The sequence below is a fragment of the Somniosus microcephalus genome, chromosome 21, assembly GCF_052327205.1.
Source record: "Somniosus microcephalus isolate GS21.2 chromosome 21, FLI_Smic_1.0, whole genome shotgun sequence".
NCBI classification, from domain to species: Eukaryota; Metazoa; Chordata; class Chondrichthyes; order Squaliformes; family Somniosidae; genus Somniosus; species Somniosus microcephalus.
In genome coordinates this window covers 53,070,227-53,086,005 of record NC_141007.1, presented here as the reverse complement: position 1 = coordinate 53,086,005, position 15,779 = coordinate 53,070,227, and the positions used below count along the sequence as shown (strand labels likewise).

The following is a 15,779-nucleotide window of genomic DNA, read 5'->3' as shown; positions in this document are numbered from 1 at the left end:
ACAAAGGTCTTTATGGTAACTGGAGTAATTTTAAAGGATCTCCATTTGGTGTTCTGCCCTTTTCTAAAACAAGCAGTATTACAACATTCAACTTCATTACATTCAAGCTGTGTGGACTGCAGATGACAGATCAGCTGCTTAGCTTCAGTTTCCCCTGCATTCCCTTCGCCACTCGGTGACTCAATGTGCCCAGTGTAATGGTTCCAATGCAAAAATCTGACAACAAATATGAAGTGACAGTAACAGCATTAAACTCTAATTTGATGCATATTAATTAAAGAAACTTGAATTCGATGGCCATTTCCCAAGTCTGAACTTACTACAAATGAAGGGCTGGATTTTCCAAATCCCGAGGAGGCTGGCATAGAGGCAGGACAGCCAGTAAACTCGGAGAAAGTGGGGGTAGATGGTAAACCCGCCCCCATCCTGCCTCCGTGCCCTTTTGTCAGGGGGCGGGAAGATGTGCAGCTTCGGGTCCCGTCTCCTGGAGGCAGGAAAGGGATTAAACACTTTTAACTGCCTGTTAACAGATAGTTAACAAGCAGAAAAAAAGATTAGTGCCATTTTACCTTCACAGGTGAAGGCTGCCTGACCTCGGAGCACCCTGCTGGGTTGGAGGAGACGTGGAGATCTGCGGCGGTCGGAGGCACCTGGAAATAAGGTGTAGAGGTGAGTGATGGGTGCAAGTGTGCAGTGGTAAGTATGTAAGGTGAGTGTTAAGTTTAAAAAGTGTTCACTTACCTTGTTTTCTTTCTACAGCCTTTAGCCGTGGTGGATCGGGAGAACCGACATCCTGCTCGTCAATTTCACAGACCTCAGTTCCAACAGCCATGTAAAATTTACAAATTTAAAAGGTTTGATGAGTCCTGAACACAAAGTCTCATCAAAATAAAGAGAATGTCAGTGTTTGACAGCTTCACAGAGCTTCACAGAGCTGTCAAATGCTGACATTTCTTCTTTCAAGAAGTCTTGACAGATAGCACGTCTGACGTTGACGTGATCTGTCAGTGACTTCCTCCCTAATTGGCCTGCTGAGCCCGCCGGGCGGGCTTAACAAGCTCAATCAGGGGAAAATCCCTCTGGTTGGTCAGGCGAGGATGGAGGCGGGACATAGACACGACAAGCAGCTGTCCCGCCTCCATTCACAAAATCCAGCCCAACGTGTTTATTTTTGCAGTTGCTTCGAGAGATGTTTTCCTCACATTTTGATTGTGTTGCCTATTTTGAGGGAGATGAAAATGCAAACACAATGGCAGGAAACGAACAATAATCAACAATTAAAAATTATGCATGGAAATTTGGCACATGTAATGAATAGAATTATCAAAAAAAGGAATAGTACCAGAAAAGAAATGAGAAAGAATTGGAAGTTGAAAAACATAATACACGGAAAGTAACAATCCGAAAGATGACAGTGCCTGAAATCCTCTGCATCGTATAACTAAAGCCCTCTCGCATCTCAGGCTTCATATCTGGTCTTATCCAGTTGAAATTGAATAGCACAGCTTACATTGAGGCCAAAGGGTCATTCTTCATTCAACAAAAATGGGATTAGGTTGGGTTACAAAAGGTGTAAAAATGGCTCTGCAGAATAAAACCAAGTTATTCCATATACCATTTGCTGAAGAGCAGTGCAATTAGAGTAAACAGAACACTCTCGGCTTTCCGCAGTGTGCATTTAAAATGTATTGTTTGGAATTCACTCTTAAGACCATGAGGTTTCTACAACTGGCACACCCATTCGAACAACCTACGCAAATTCAAATAAGTTAAAGGCGCTGCAATTTCTGCTTCTAGTCCTGACTTGGATATTCTACTTCTCCCTTTTTAAAAGCTATCAGGGAAATTTGAACTCCCAGTTGGTCGACCAAGGGCATGAACAGGCAGCCAGAAGGTCCAGTCCACTTTAATGGCCAGTTCTCATTTGAATGAAGCCGGTGAACTGTCCGCCCCAAATGGGCATCCAGAGGCAGCTCGCTGCCTTCAGGCTCGCGCAATATCGGGTGGCCCAGAGGCACCAGAGTAAATCGTTGGGGGTTGTGAGGGTTTCGGAAATGCAGAAGGGAGGGGGGAGGTGATCCTGGGGCGGCAATGGGCCAAACTCTTTTTGTGGGGTTCGGAGGAGCACTCCTGCATGTCGTGGCCCCACAAAAAAAAAGTTTTTTTTTCACTTACCTTGGAGCGTCCCTTTTTCTGGTCCGACAGCTTCTAACTGTTTAGAACATCACCTGTGAGCGTGCTGCTCCGCAGGACCTAGCAATGGTTTTAAGATCCTATCTATATTATAGGACCTCAGTTACCTTGATTTCATGAGGCTCCCACCTGAGTCAGGCAGATGCCCAGCTTTAAGATATCCACGGGACAGAAAAAGATTGGTAAGTGAACCTCTTTGATTTTAACTCCCGTACTACCCGGTTTCCTCCAGGCAGAGGGAGTTCACATCCCTTCTCCTATAACTAATAGAAAGAAGCTTCAAAAGAAGGTAAGAAGGAATTGCATTAATTACCTTGATATTGTAGTATTATTATTATTGCTGTTTTTGTTTCCACTGTTAATAGTCTGGCAATGTTGTGGTACTGGATTAAAAACCCAAAGGTCATGAGTTCACATTCCACAATGGCAAATTGGGAAACTGAATTCAATAAATCTGGCCATTTGTGGCCTGGCACCAGAAAAAAAGACCATGAAAGTTCCTGTATCGTTGTCAAAACCCAACTGGTTCACGACTGTCCTTCAGGGAAGGTACGCTCTGACCCCTACCCGGTCTGGCCTACATGTGACTCCAGTCTCACACTATGTGGTTGACTCCTAATGCTCTCATGGCAGCTAAGGATAGGCAGTAAATGCTGCCTTGTGGGCGCCCCAAGAATAAAATAAAATGTACCTTCGTTCACCAAGTGTGTGTTGGTGTGTAAAAGTACAACGGTAGAATTTCCATTTGATGCAAATATTTGTGCCAAAGTGAAATGAGCATGCATAGATGGGAAATCAAGCAACAGTTTATTTCACTGGTTACCCATGGACTCACAGAGCATATAAGTTCCCAGCTAGACTTTTACATTAACTCAGAACAAGGTAAAGTGCTCCTTCACAGAATGTGCAATGTTTTAACGGTCAATCTAATACAAATTAGATGTAATGCAGCGTTAACTCCAAGTTCCTTTCTTTCCAACAGGCTCACTTAAGACAGGCACTATGGGCTCACGCCTGGGTGATAATTAATGGGTAAGCTTTTGTGTAAGCCAGTAAAATGATAAACCTTTTTGAAATCTTTGTGTGCAGAGATGCCAGTAGCTAGTCATCCTGCAATGTTAGTTGACATGAATATCAATGTGGGTCTTTGGGCAGATGCAGTTTATTTGAGGATGGAAAGACTGGATCAGACGTTGGAGATGGCTGTTAATATACAGGAGCAGGGATTGTTCAGCTCTTCAACGAGCTGCTGCCAAAAAGCTTTGAATACAGTCAGGTGTTGGAGCCCTCACCCTTCCTCACCATCCTCTAAGTCATCAGTGTTTGCTCCCTCATTATGCTGAATGAAGGCCCTTGGCCACTGATGATTCCATGTGTTGTCCCCATTGCAGAGCAAAGTTATGCAGCATACAGCAAACCACTATTATAAGGACATTCTTTGTGAGCTGCATTGCAGGAAGCCACTAGACCTGTCCAGGTAGCAGAATCGTTGCTTGAGGACTCCAATGGTATGCTCGATGAGGGCTCTAGCTAAGCCATGGATCTGATTGTAAAGCTGTTTGGCTGCCTAGCATAGGTTGCTGAGAGGAGCCACGAGCCAAGTGTGCAGGAGTTAGCCCTTGTCCCCAAGCAGCCAGCTTTTCACTTGGATTGGCACAAGTTAAGAGCATTATGGCAGCTGCCAGGAAAGCTGGCACAAATCTTCTTGTTGCTGTTGGTGATCACACATCAGTTGGACATTAATGTGATTCATGAAGGCAGTGAGATCATCTGAAGGAGCCCACATGGCAACATGGGTGCAGGCAAAGATGCCCTGAACTTGGGGGATCTGTGTAAACCTCAGAGCTCTATCCTGCAGCTTTTGGTTGTCGTTGGGGTAAGTGATGAAAGTATTTGCTCCAGCAAGCATGGTATCAGTCACCTGTTTAATGCAAGCATGAACTGAGACTGACTCAGTGTTGCTGATATCCTCTGTGGAAGCCTGGAAGAAGCTGGAGACAAAGAAGCTCGGAGCTGCAGCACCCTTGACCGCAGCAGGCAATGCAGTGCTAGCTGTAGCAGTGGGTTGCCGGTCTTGTTGAAGGAGGTGACACTACTCTGCGAACTCCAATGCAAATGTAGCTCTATTTGATTCTTCCTGACTTCAATGGAGGGTAAAATCGGGCGGTGTGCAAAACGGGCATCTGATCTGAACCCATCCTGTTCCACCAGACGGTTTAAATTAACACCGGGGCATTAATGTTAAATCTGACTTGCTTGAAACTCTTGTCACACAAAGTTAAACAATCTGTGAAGTCAAAAATCAATATTGATATTTCCACCTTTATTGCCAGACTTGTAACAATGCACGAGGAATTTTACTTTCCGCTTTCTATTGAGGAAGTGCCAGGAAGGCATGGCGTGTAGTTGTCACGGTTGTAAAAAGAATCCTTCCTCTTTGCTCCTGCCCCCCAATCATAAAAGAACAAAAAGGAAGTGGAAAACAGTACAATAGTAATTCAGAAGCAATGAGAATGCCATTGGTTGGGGTCTGTGAGTATCTACTTTCTTTTGCAAATTGAATATTTGTAGTTTCCATAACTCCATCGCTGGGGCAGTATTTTGACACAACCAACGGGCTACGCCTTATGCCCTGCTGAACATGATACTGGATACACTTACTGCACCACATTAACAGCAGTTAGTGGGAAAGAAATAATAATATGCTTATACACCTCTACTAAAAACTATCACAACCCACGTGAAGAAAAGCTCTTTTTTTTAAATTTCGATTTCAATTTTTTTTTTAACAAATAGGTACTTACGGTGCAATGCAGCAAACTAGCAGCTCATAACAGTTTCACCTACCAGCTTTGGAGCTCCACTGCTCACTGGGCTTCAGGAGTTCAACAAGTGCGGTCAGGGTAGGATCCTGACTCACAGCTTGTGACAGAACTCCAGTGATTGGGAGCCGCCAATGTGGCATTGCTGTCTGTGTTTCCAACTCTGCAATCAGTTCAGTTACCTTGAACATCCTCACCGGTATTGCTAACACTACACCTCAGTTTGTGTTCAGCACCTTTAGAATAGAAACTAAGTTCTCATAGGTAGAAGCATTTGACGGGTCAGCAAGTATTTGAAGAAACATTTTTTTAATATACTTTTATTATTTGCCCTTTTATTTGGAGCTGATGTTCTTTCACTTTTGTCTGACGCGGCAACCAGTATTTGCTTTAATTAATAGCGCCTACTTGCAAGTCCTGTTTGCTTCTTAGTTCTCTTGGGAACGTAGGAGGTAAGGAATAAGGGATCTTGAACTCTGAGAACAGCTTCATTAGAAAAATCGGGTATTTCTGGGGAATGATAATTATATCTGCAAGATGGTTGCTCGGTGGATTAAAAAATCACGAGCACTGACAGACCCAAAAACTACACGGAGAAATGGAAAAAACCCCGCTATTCTCCTGACTGTGAAGGAGCCAATTAGAATTTCTATTATTGCAATAGCCACTGTATGCCAAATCTCACATATCAGGGACATTGGCTTCGGGCTGTTTCTGAGCCTCTTGTGAAGAATTCTATGAAGCTGCTGTATTCTAACTGCTATTCGAAACAATCAACAGCCCAGAAGGTGTAAAATCAACCTAATTATTTCATAATTTATTTTAAATGACTTTTCATTTAATGGCAACATAACACTACTGCAAGGTGATTGTTGTGCTTCTAATTTCAATAATTATGCAACAATATTCTAATTAATAGTCTGTAACAGATTTTTTTTTTAATTAGACAGGGTACATAACAGTAGTGAACTGGAATTCATAATGAAGACACAAAATCTGGGGTCAGGCCAATTGAGGAACATCGTACTGTACTGTGTCTGTGGTGTTATTTATGTAATGCAGTTACCAAATAACCAATTACTACAAGTAAAACATATGGGCTAATATGAGAAGAACTGGATGAAGAGAGAGAGAGGATTTGCAAAAGGTTCAAACTTGAAAAGCCAGTACGTTGGCTGGGGCAAAGGAGGAAGACATTGTCAGTGGGCAGCAGAGTAGGGATGAGCGTTTCAGTGTATTCAAGCATGATCGGCAGATTATCCAAAATTGAAATTTGAATATTAAAGCAGTGTCAGTGAACTGGGAAATCTGTCTTCCCCAGATTGTTTGCAGTGGAGATATGTTCCAGCCCAAATGATATCCATGGTTTCCTCCACATCTACACTGGCATGAATCAAACATGTAAGTACCTACCCCACCCTGGCATGAATCATAGTCACCCTTACATTCCTCATTGTGTCGCTCTAGGCATCTGCATAACCATTTATTTATTTATTCAGGAGCAAACACGTCTGAACCTGAACTCTTTCAAACTGGTGTAGTAGTAGTAGTAGTAGTGGGGAAAATGCTAGAGTCCATTATAAAAGATGTAATAACAGAGCACTTGGAAAGCAGTGACGGGATCGGACAAAGTCAACATGGATTTACAAAAGGTAAATCGTGCTTGACCAACCTACTGGAATTTTTTGAGGATGTAACTGGTAAAATAGATAAGGGAGAATCAGTGGATGTGGTATATTTGGACTTTCAGAAGGCTTTCGATAAGGTCCCGCATAAGAGATTAGCATGCAAAATTAAGGCACATGGGATTGGGGGCAAGGTATTGACTTGGATAGAGAACTGGTTGGCGGATAGAAAGCAAAGAGTTGGAATAAACTGGTCGTTTTCCGAGTGGCAGGCAGTGACTAGTGGGGTACCGCAAGGATCGGTCCTAGGACCCCAGCTGTTCACAATATATATTAATGATCTGGACGAGGGAATTGGATGTAATATCTCCAAATTTGCAGACGACACAAAGCTGGGTGGGAGGGTATGCTGAGAGGAGGATGTCGTGAAACTCCAGTATGATTTGGACAGGTTGGGTGATTGGGCAGAAACATGGCAAATGCACTATAATGTGGATAAATATGAGGTTATCCACTTTGGTGGCAAAAACAGGAAGGCAGACTATTATTTGAATGGCAATAGATTGGGAGAAGGGGAAGCGCAAAGAGACCTGGGTGTTCTTGTGCACCAGTCGCTGAAGGTAAGCATGCAGGTGCAGCAGGCGGTTAAGAAGGCAAATGGTATGTTGGCCTTCGTAGCAAGAGGGTTCGAGTACAGGAACAAGGATGTCTTGCTGCAGTTGTACAGGGCCTTGGTGATTCCGCACCTTGAGTATTGTGTGCAGTTTTGGTCGCTTTATCTGAGGAAGGACATTCTTGCCATGGAAGGAGTGCAGTGAAGATTCACCAGGCTGATACCTGGGATGGCAGGAATGATGTATGAGGAGAGATTGTGTCGATTGGGCTTATACTCACTGGAGTTTAGAAGATTGAGAGGGGATCTCATCGAAACCTATAAAATTCTGTCAGGCCTGGACAGACTAGATGCAGAAAGGATGTTTCTGATGGCCGGGGAGCCCAGAACCAGGGGTCATAGTCTAAGGATTAGGGGTAACCCATTTAGGACTGAAATGAGGAGGAATTTCTTCACCCAGAGAGTGGTGAACCTGTGGAATTCTCTGCCACAGAGGGCGGTGGAGGCCAGTTCATTAAATATTTTCAAGAAGGAGTTGGATATATTTCTTAAGGCTAAAGGGATCAAGGGATATGGGGAGAAGGCAGGGACAGGGTACTGAATTTGGATGATCAGCCATGATCTCATTGAATGGCGGAGCAGGCTCGAGGGGCCAAATGGCCTACTCCTGCTCCTATCTTCTATGTTTCTATAAGATTTTCCTTAAATGAACCTGAATCAACATAAATTGAACCAGGGATAGCGTGTGAGTTACAGGTGACCTTTTATTCCAGGAGTTTTCATTCACCAGGAATGAACGACAACCCTCATGGTAAAGCTTGAGAAGATTTTATTCCATCATGCTACACACGATAGCCTAAAGAAGCTGAATAAGCAAATGTTACTGCAACCAAACACAAGTACCTGCAAGTATGGTAGTAGAGAAGTTCCCAGTCTCAATAGTCGCATCAACGGGAGATCCAAGTGCATAAGTAAAACGTTCAAGTTAAAGCTCTCAAATTTCTATCTGTGTAAGGTAACTGAACAAAGCTCCACAAAATAAATCCAACATTACAATCTGTGACATGCATTCCTAAGCACTTGCATTTCAGAGGTGACTTCTCCATGATTCCAGCAAACACAGGTCATCGATCTGAAATGTTAACTCTGTTTCTCTCTCCAAAGATGCTGCCTGACCTGCTGGGTATTTCCAGCATTTTCTGTTTTTATTTAACTCAGAAACTATGGGGGCGATTTTGTCAGCCCTGGGGAGGCGGGTATGGAGGCAGGACAGCCGGGAAAATGGCAGAATTTGGGGGCGGGTGCCCAACCCGCCCCAACTCGCCTCCATGCCACCTGAAGGTGAGTAGCTATCCCGCGCCAGGTCCCGTTGTGAAGGAATAAACCATATAACCTGTTCAGAAAAAGACACCATTCTATGAAAGAATCCTGGCCTTATTTAAACATGACAAACTGGGTCTGGAAATCTGGAAACCTAACGATGAAAAAGCTGTGATAGTATTCTGGCTATTGAGAAGTTAAGTTGTTGACACTGAATCAATAATAGAGTCATAGAGTTATACAGCACAGAAAGAGGCCCTTCAGCCCATCGCATCCGCGCCGGCCATCAAGCCCTGTCTAATCTAATCCCATTTTCCAGCACTTGGTCCGTAGCCTTGTATGCTATGGCATTGCAAGTGCTCATCCAAATGCTTCTTGAATGTTGTGAGGGTTCCTGCCTCTACCACCCTTTCAGGCAGTGAGTTCCAGATTCCAACCACCCTCTGGGTGAAAAAGTTCTTCCTCAAATCCCCTCTAAACCTTCTGCCCCTTACCTTGAATCTATGCCCCCTTATTATTGACCCCTCTACTAAAGGAAAAAGTTCCTTTCTATCTACCCTATCTATGCCCCTCATAATTTTGTTCACCTCAATCAGGTCCCCCCTCAGCCTTCTCTGCTCCAAGGAAAACAACCCCAGCCTGTCCAGTCTTTCTTCATAGCTGAAGCGCTCCAGCCCAGGTAACATCCTGGTGAATCTCCTCTGCACCCTCTCCAAAGCAATCACATCCTTCCTATAGTGTGGCAACCAGAACTGCACACAGTACTCCAGCTGTGGCCTAACCAGCGTTTTGTACAGCTCCATCATAACCTTCCTGCTCTTATATTCTATGCCTCGGCTAATGAAGGCAAGTATCCAATATGCCTTTTTAACCACCTTATCCACCTGTTCTGCTGCCTTCGGGGATCTATGTACATGCACACCAAAGTCCCTCTGATCCTCTGTCTTTCCTAGGGTCTTACCATTCATTGTGTGTTCCCTTGCCTTGTTAGTCCCTCCAAAATGCATCACCTCACACTTTTCAGGGTTAAATTCCATTTGCCACTGTTCCGCCCATCTGACCAACCCATCTATATCGCCCTGCAGACTGAGGCTACCCTCCTCGCTATTTACCACCCCACCAATTTTCATTTCATCTGCAAACTTACTGATCATACCTTTTACATTCACATCCAAATCATTAATGTAGACCACAAACAGCAAGGGGCCCAGCACCGATCCCTGTGGTACCCCACTGGCCACAGGCTTCCAGTCACAAAAACAACCTTCGACCATCACCCTCTGCCTTCTGCCACTAAGCCAGTTTTGGATCCAATGTGCCAAGGCACCCTGGATCTCATGGGCTGTTACCTTCTTGACCAGTCTCCTGTGCGGGACTTTATCGAAAGCCTTACTAAAATCCATGTATACCACATCCACTGCACTACTCTCATCCACACACCTAGTCACCCCCTCGAAAAATTCAATCAAATTGGTCAGACATGATCTTCCCTTGACAAAGCCATGCTGGCTATCCCTGATTAATCCTTGCCTCTCCAAGTGGAGACTAATTCTGTCCCTCAGAATTTTTTCCAATAATTTCCCTACCACTGATGTTAGGCTCACTGGCCTGTAATTCCCTGGTTTATCCCTACTACCCTTCTTGAATAATGGTACTACGTTAGCTGTTCTCCAGTCCTCTGGCACATCCCCTGTGGCCAGAGAGGTTTTGAAAATTTGTGTCAGAGCCCCTGCAATCTCCTCCTTTGCCTCACACAGCAGCCTGGGATGCATTTCGTCTGGGCCTGGGGATTTATCCACTTTTATGCCTGCTAAAACCGCTAGTACCTCCTCCCTCTTGATGCTAATATGTTCAAGTATATCACAGTCCCCCTGCCCGATTACTATGTCTACATCGTCCTTCTCCATAGTGAACACAGATGCAAAATATTCATTTAAAACCCCACCTACATCTTCTGGCTCCACACACAGATTGCCACTTTGGTCCCCAATGGGCCCTACTCTTTCCCTAGTTATCCTCTTGCCCTTAATATACTTATAAAACACCTTAGGATTTTCCTTTATTTTGCTCGCCAGTGTTATTTCATGGCCCCTCCTTGCTCTCCTAATTTCTTTTTTAAATAACCTTATTGAAACAGAAGGTTAAAGGCTCCTGACAGTCTGAACCTTTGGGAACAAGACAATAGTTCACCCTGTATAAGGTGTTCTAATTTACACCTCGTAAAGGAGCACAAAGAAGTAACAAACATCTGCCTTCATAAAAATGATACCAAGTAAAGCGCACCTGCTGTTACACCATTTTTTATGATAAATTTAGAACACCTAGAGGAGAGACATGGTTCTGTAGTGCTACCAGCTGAGGTGACTAAGAATTGCAGGGGTCAGCAGAAAAATGACAGGAGATAATTAGCTTACATCAGCAGAAAACCTTAAAGGAAATACTACTACTAGAAAAGGGTATAAATATTGAACTCTCAAATGGGATAGTAGAGTCACTTAAAGGGGCAAAGCAATTCTTCAGAGCCAGCTGTGTAAGTCTCCAACTCTTTGTACCTCGGGGATCAAGGTACTGTATTTAATTTTGGTGGATATCCTGAATTAAACTAAGAACTGTAAAACTGTAGCGAAGTTAAGATTTGAGAGTAGGTTCTCTGATAATAAGATTGTAAAGCTTTCTTTTTTGGAACTGTTAATGTTGCGATTGACTCACCAACTGTAAATTATATGTCAGTTCTTTAATAAATCTATATATTTTTAGAATTGTCTCACATAGTACTTCTGTATCAAACTCGTGAACTCAATCTCTGTACACTCTTTGGTGAGGAGTTGCAGAATTCTGGGGGAGTTTTCCGGACCCTCATAATATCCGGAATGTTACAGTCTAGCTAAACTTATTAAAAGTGCTATCTGGAGGACAGTAACATTTTCAGGTTGTTCCTTTCCTTTAGGGAGAGATAGTCCGGACCTTTAGACCCAATTAAGCGTCTTTAGGATTCGGCTACCTCAAACTTTAGTTGAAAGTGAGCGGCTGAGGAATACACCTGATCCGGGATAGCCCTAAAGGGGCCAGGACTAGTAATAATCCCTTCACTGTCTCCTTGGAGGTACAGGTAGTTAACAGGCTGAAATTAGGATTATCCTCTTTTTGCCCTCACAAGTGCGGGATTCCTGAAGGCTCCAAAACCCGCCAGGTCAGCAAGGCGAGCAGTGGGTCTGCAGGGGTCGGAGGGGTGCAAAAGTGTGCTGTGAAGGTAAGTGATGGGTGCAAGTGTGGAGAGGTGAGTATCTGAGGTAAGTGCAAAGTGTTAGTAAAAGTGTATTTACCTTTGTTTCTTCCTGCAGGCTTCAATCGGTGGGTATGCGGAGAGTCTCACACCTTCGCGGCAGAGATGACAGATGGCCGCTGCATTCTCCAATGCAGCAACCATCTCACTTCTGCAAATGAAAGAAGTTTGATGAGGTCTCAAGACCTCATCAAACTTCAGAGAATGTCACTGTTTGGCAGCTTCACAGAGCTGTAGTTTGCAAGGACGGAGGGGTCAAGGTTTTTTTGAGGAGAGTGGTGATGACGATAGATTTGAAGGAGAGGGGGACAGTACCTGAGGAGAACGAACTGTTAACTATCCCATTCTTGAGTAATTATTCATCCAGCTCTTTTTAAAAGATTAATTGACCTATTATTAAGTGCTTTTGATGGAAGGTTATTCCACATATCTTGCTCTGAGGAGAAATAAATTCTTCTGACCTCTAATTTCACTTGAGACTTGATAATTATGTACTTGTGTTCACTAGTTCTGAGATCATAGCTTAAGTGAAATATCTGCTGATGTATCTTGCTGCTAAATAATCCTTGCTTCATAGTACTTTAAACGTCTTGACTATGTGGTACATTTTCCAGTTCCTGCACCTGGGTATATTGGATTGCCTGCACTGTCATGGAGGCATCATCACCTCCAAGTCACACACCATCCTGATTTGAACATAAAGTTTCAATACTTCATCGCCACTGAGTCAAAATCCTGGAATTCCCCACCTAACACCAACACGCGAGCACCATCAGCACAAGGGCTGCAGCGCTTTAAAGACCACCACCTTCTAATGGCAACTGGAGATGGGCAGTGAATGCAGCTTTGCCAACATTGCCCACATCCTGGGAGACAAATAAGACAAAACATTCTCCATTATGGCTTTGCCAAAAATTTAATTATTTTCCACTCTCTTAACCTAATGTAAAAAAATCAAGCACTCTCGGATTGAGATAAAGGATCAGCCATGATCATATTGAATGGCGGAGCTGGCTCGAAGGGCCGAATGGCCTACTCCTGCTCCTATTTTTCTATGTTTCTATGTTTCTATCAGGCATTTGATCAGGCACAGGTCATTTGATTTGATGTGATTGCCCCTGTCTCATTTTACTTAGGTTCTTTTTACTATTACAAAGAGACTTTCATCATTGGTCTGAGACGACCCACTGTGCTACCTAGTTCTCTGTATTCCTTCTTTTATTGCCTTATTTACTTTTATTGTCTTCCTGCTGTTACTGTCCTGATTTTCAGTCAAGCAATGTCATAATTCCACATTTGTGCATCAAAAAATGTTTTAAAATAAGTGATTAAAATTACCTTCTTATGGTCTGGATCAATGGCTGCATAAAACATGAATACATTTTTAAAAAATAGTTCCTTGCAATGGGCCCATTATTTCATAATAATGCTCATCTTTTCACCACTGCATGGAAAATTTTCTTCATCTCTTATTGCTGCTAATTTTACGAAGGGTCATCGACCTGAAACATTAACTCTGTTTCTCTCTCCACAGATGCTGCCTGACCTGCTGAGTATTGCCAGCATTTTCTGTTTTAATTTCAGATTTCCAGCATCCGCAGTATTTTGCTTTTGTATTAGCCATTTAAGTGTTCAGTCTTCCAAACCAGGAAACGGGACAGAAGTCCCAAACAGATGTTCCACTCTTCTCAGTTTGTTATTTAAAATTGCATAATCATGAGTCTCGCCCATTTAATAATGATACTGTACGAGTATATTCTTTCCGGGTGCTCTTAGAATAGAATGGCAGCAAAGAGACAAAGTTTTAAATGGAAATAATGCTCAGGACGGATGAATTATAAGATCATACTCAAGGATCCACAAGGTGAGATCATTTGTAATAGATTAAGGGGGGAATTTTAACCCCCAATAACAGGTGGGTTTGGGTCGGGTGGGGAGTAAAAATGTAAAAATCTCAAACCTGAACCAAAAACGTCTCGAACACGTCCACCTCCGACTTTAAGGGAGGCGGGACGAGGGGCGGGTGGCCAAACTGCTCCCAAGAGGCAGGCCGCTCATTTTAATATTTTGGTGAGGCTGCATGCCTCAGATTGTTTCTCTGTTCCAGCTTTAACACTGGCCTGCCGGGTTTCCCGGGCCTCGGGAACCCCAGCAGCTAAAGGGAGGCGAGGACAGCTGCATGGAACAGTTGAGTGCCTTTCCAGCACTGCTTGTGGGCCAGGAGGAGCAGGAGTGCTTCCCCCCCCCCACCGGCCCCCCAAGCAAACCTGTAAACCTCCCCACCAATCAGGCCCACACCCCGCGATCCGATGCCCACACAATGTCCTCCACGGCCACGGCCGAAGGCCTACTCGCCTGACAGCTAGCCAGCCTCACAATCTGGCTGGCTGGGGCCGGGAAACGGAGACAAAACATGTTAATCAGGTCCTGCCGTTAAATTCAGCAGGGCCTGAGGGAAACTCATTCTTCCAGGATTTCCAACCACAAAACTGCACCTGCCCCCTCCCCCGCCTCACCCCCTCCCCGCCTCACCTCCTCCCCCGCCTCACCCCCTCCCCCGCCTCACCCTCTCCCCCGCCTCACCCCCTCCCCCGCCTCCCGCCCTCCCCTGCCTCACCCCCTCCCCTGCCTCACCTCCTCCCCATTAATATCAGGGCCTAAAAGTCTGACATTTAGATTACACTTTCCATTTCACACATACCTCCTGTGTTAATGTTTTGACATGCCTGGTTATTACAATCTGCACTTAATATCCTCCGTACATTTCAGCCCTCCCAACCATTGGAGGCGCTGCAGGGTCCATCTCCCAGGCTGTAGCTTCAGATGCTGGTGGAGGTAAGTTGTATTTATAGCCCATGTTTTCTTTCAGTAAGATTTTTTAAATACGATTTTTAACATGTTAATTTTATTTCCCACTCCTCCTAGGGAAATTCTGTTGCATTTTAATTTAATTTAATTTACTTCTAAATTTACTTGCCTGCTGCTTTCACCACATACCTGCCCAAGCTCATGTTCCCACTTGACCCTCTGCCCATCATGCAGCCGGGTCTGTCACCGCCTGCCCATTCATGGTGATGTGAGGCCAGAGCCATTTTGAGGCCCCGGCCTCATTAGCCCCGGGCTGCGAGCGTCCCACTGCAGCTCACCAGTTCCAGGAGGGCAGCAGGTCGGGTCCAGGTGAGCCTAGGGGGCAGTGGGCCAGAAATGTTTTGTTCCTCCTCAGCCCACCAAAATAAAAAAAATAATGTTTCCTGGGCTGATTTTTGAGCGACCTTCAATGGTCTTTTTAATAACCACTGGTTGGACTGTTCAACACCTGGTACATCTGGTCAAAGTGTGCACTCCGCCCATTTGTACCAGAAAATTGCAGAGGGGTCCTACAACCAGAGGAAGGCCCAATTTGCATATTTAAGCTGCTTATCACTTGTTTCAGGCAGGTGAACTCTTTGCCATTTACAGACACACTTGAAAATTGCAGCAGGCCCAGGGGGGGCCTATAAATGGGGAACCGGCTCAGGGGGAAACCTGTAAATGGGCGAACCGGCTCAGGGGGAAACCTGTAAATGGGCGAGCTTGGGGGGGGCCTGTAAATGGGGAACCGGCTTCAGGGGGGGAGATATAAATGGGGAGCCAGCTCGGGGGCCTGTAAATGTGGAACCGGCTATGGGGGGCCTTGTAAATGAGGAACTGGCTCAGGGAGGGCCTGTAAATGGGGATATCAGCATGGTGTACGATATAAAAAAGTTGGTTACCAAATATCCTGTTCCCTCTCCCCGGTTCCATCCATGCAACAGAATATCCATCGGTTTTCATTGTGTATTCTCTATTTAGACTGTCGTAACAATCAAAATCTACTTCTTTGCATAGCTGCTTGAGTAACTCTCCCAGTGGTGTTCTTTGAAATATATTATTTTTCTCTATGT

The 15,779-nt window shown here is 44.4% G+C and overlaps 1 long non-coding RNA gene across 3 annotated transcripts in view; it reads left to right on the top strand.

Annotated features, from left to right (window-relative positions):
- LOC147102802 (uncharacterized) overlaps positions 1–15,779 on the top strand; it is a 119,351-nt gene that overhangs the window by 44,821 nt on the left and 58,751 nt on the right. The window contains exons 1-4 of one of the 3 annotated variants that reach the window (XR_015073117.1): positions 110–669; positions 760–854; positions 3,176–3,225; positions 6,337–6,416. This is a non-coding gene — a long non-coding RNA (uncharacterized LOC147102802). Of the gene's footprint in view, positions 1–101; positions 670–759; positions 3,226–6,336; positions 6,417–15,779 lie in introns of those variants that run through there. The other 2 variants (XR_015073115.1, XR_015073116.1) reach the window with 2 other exon arrangements.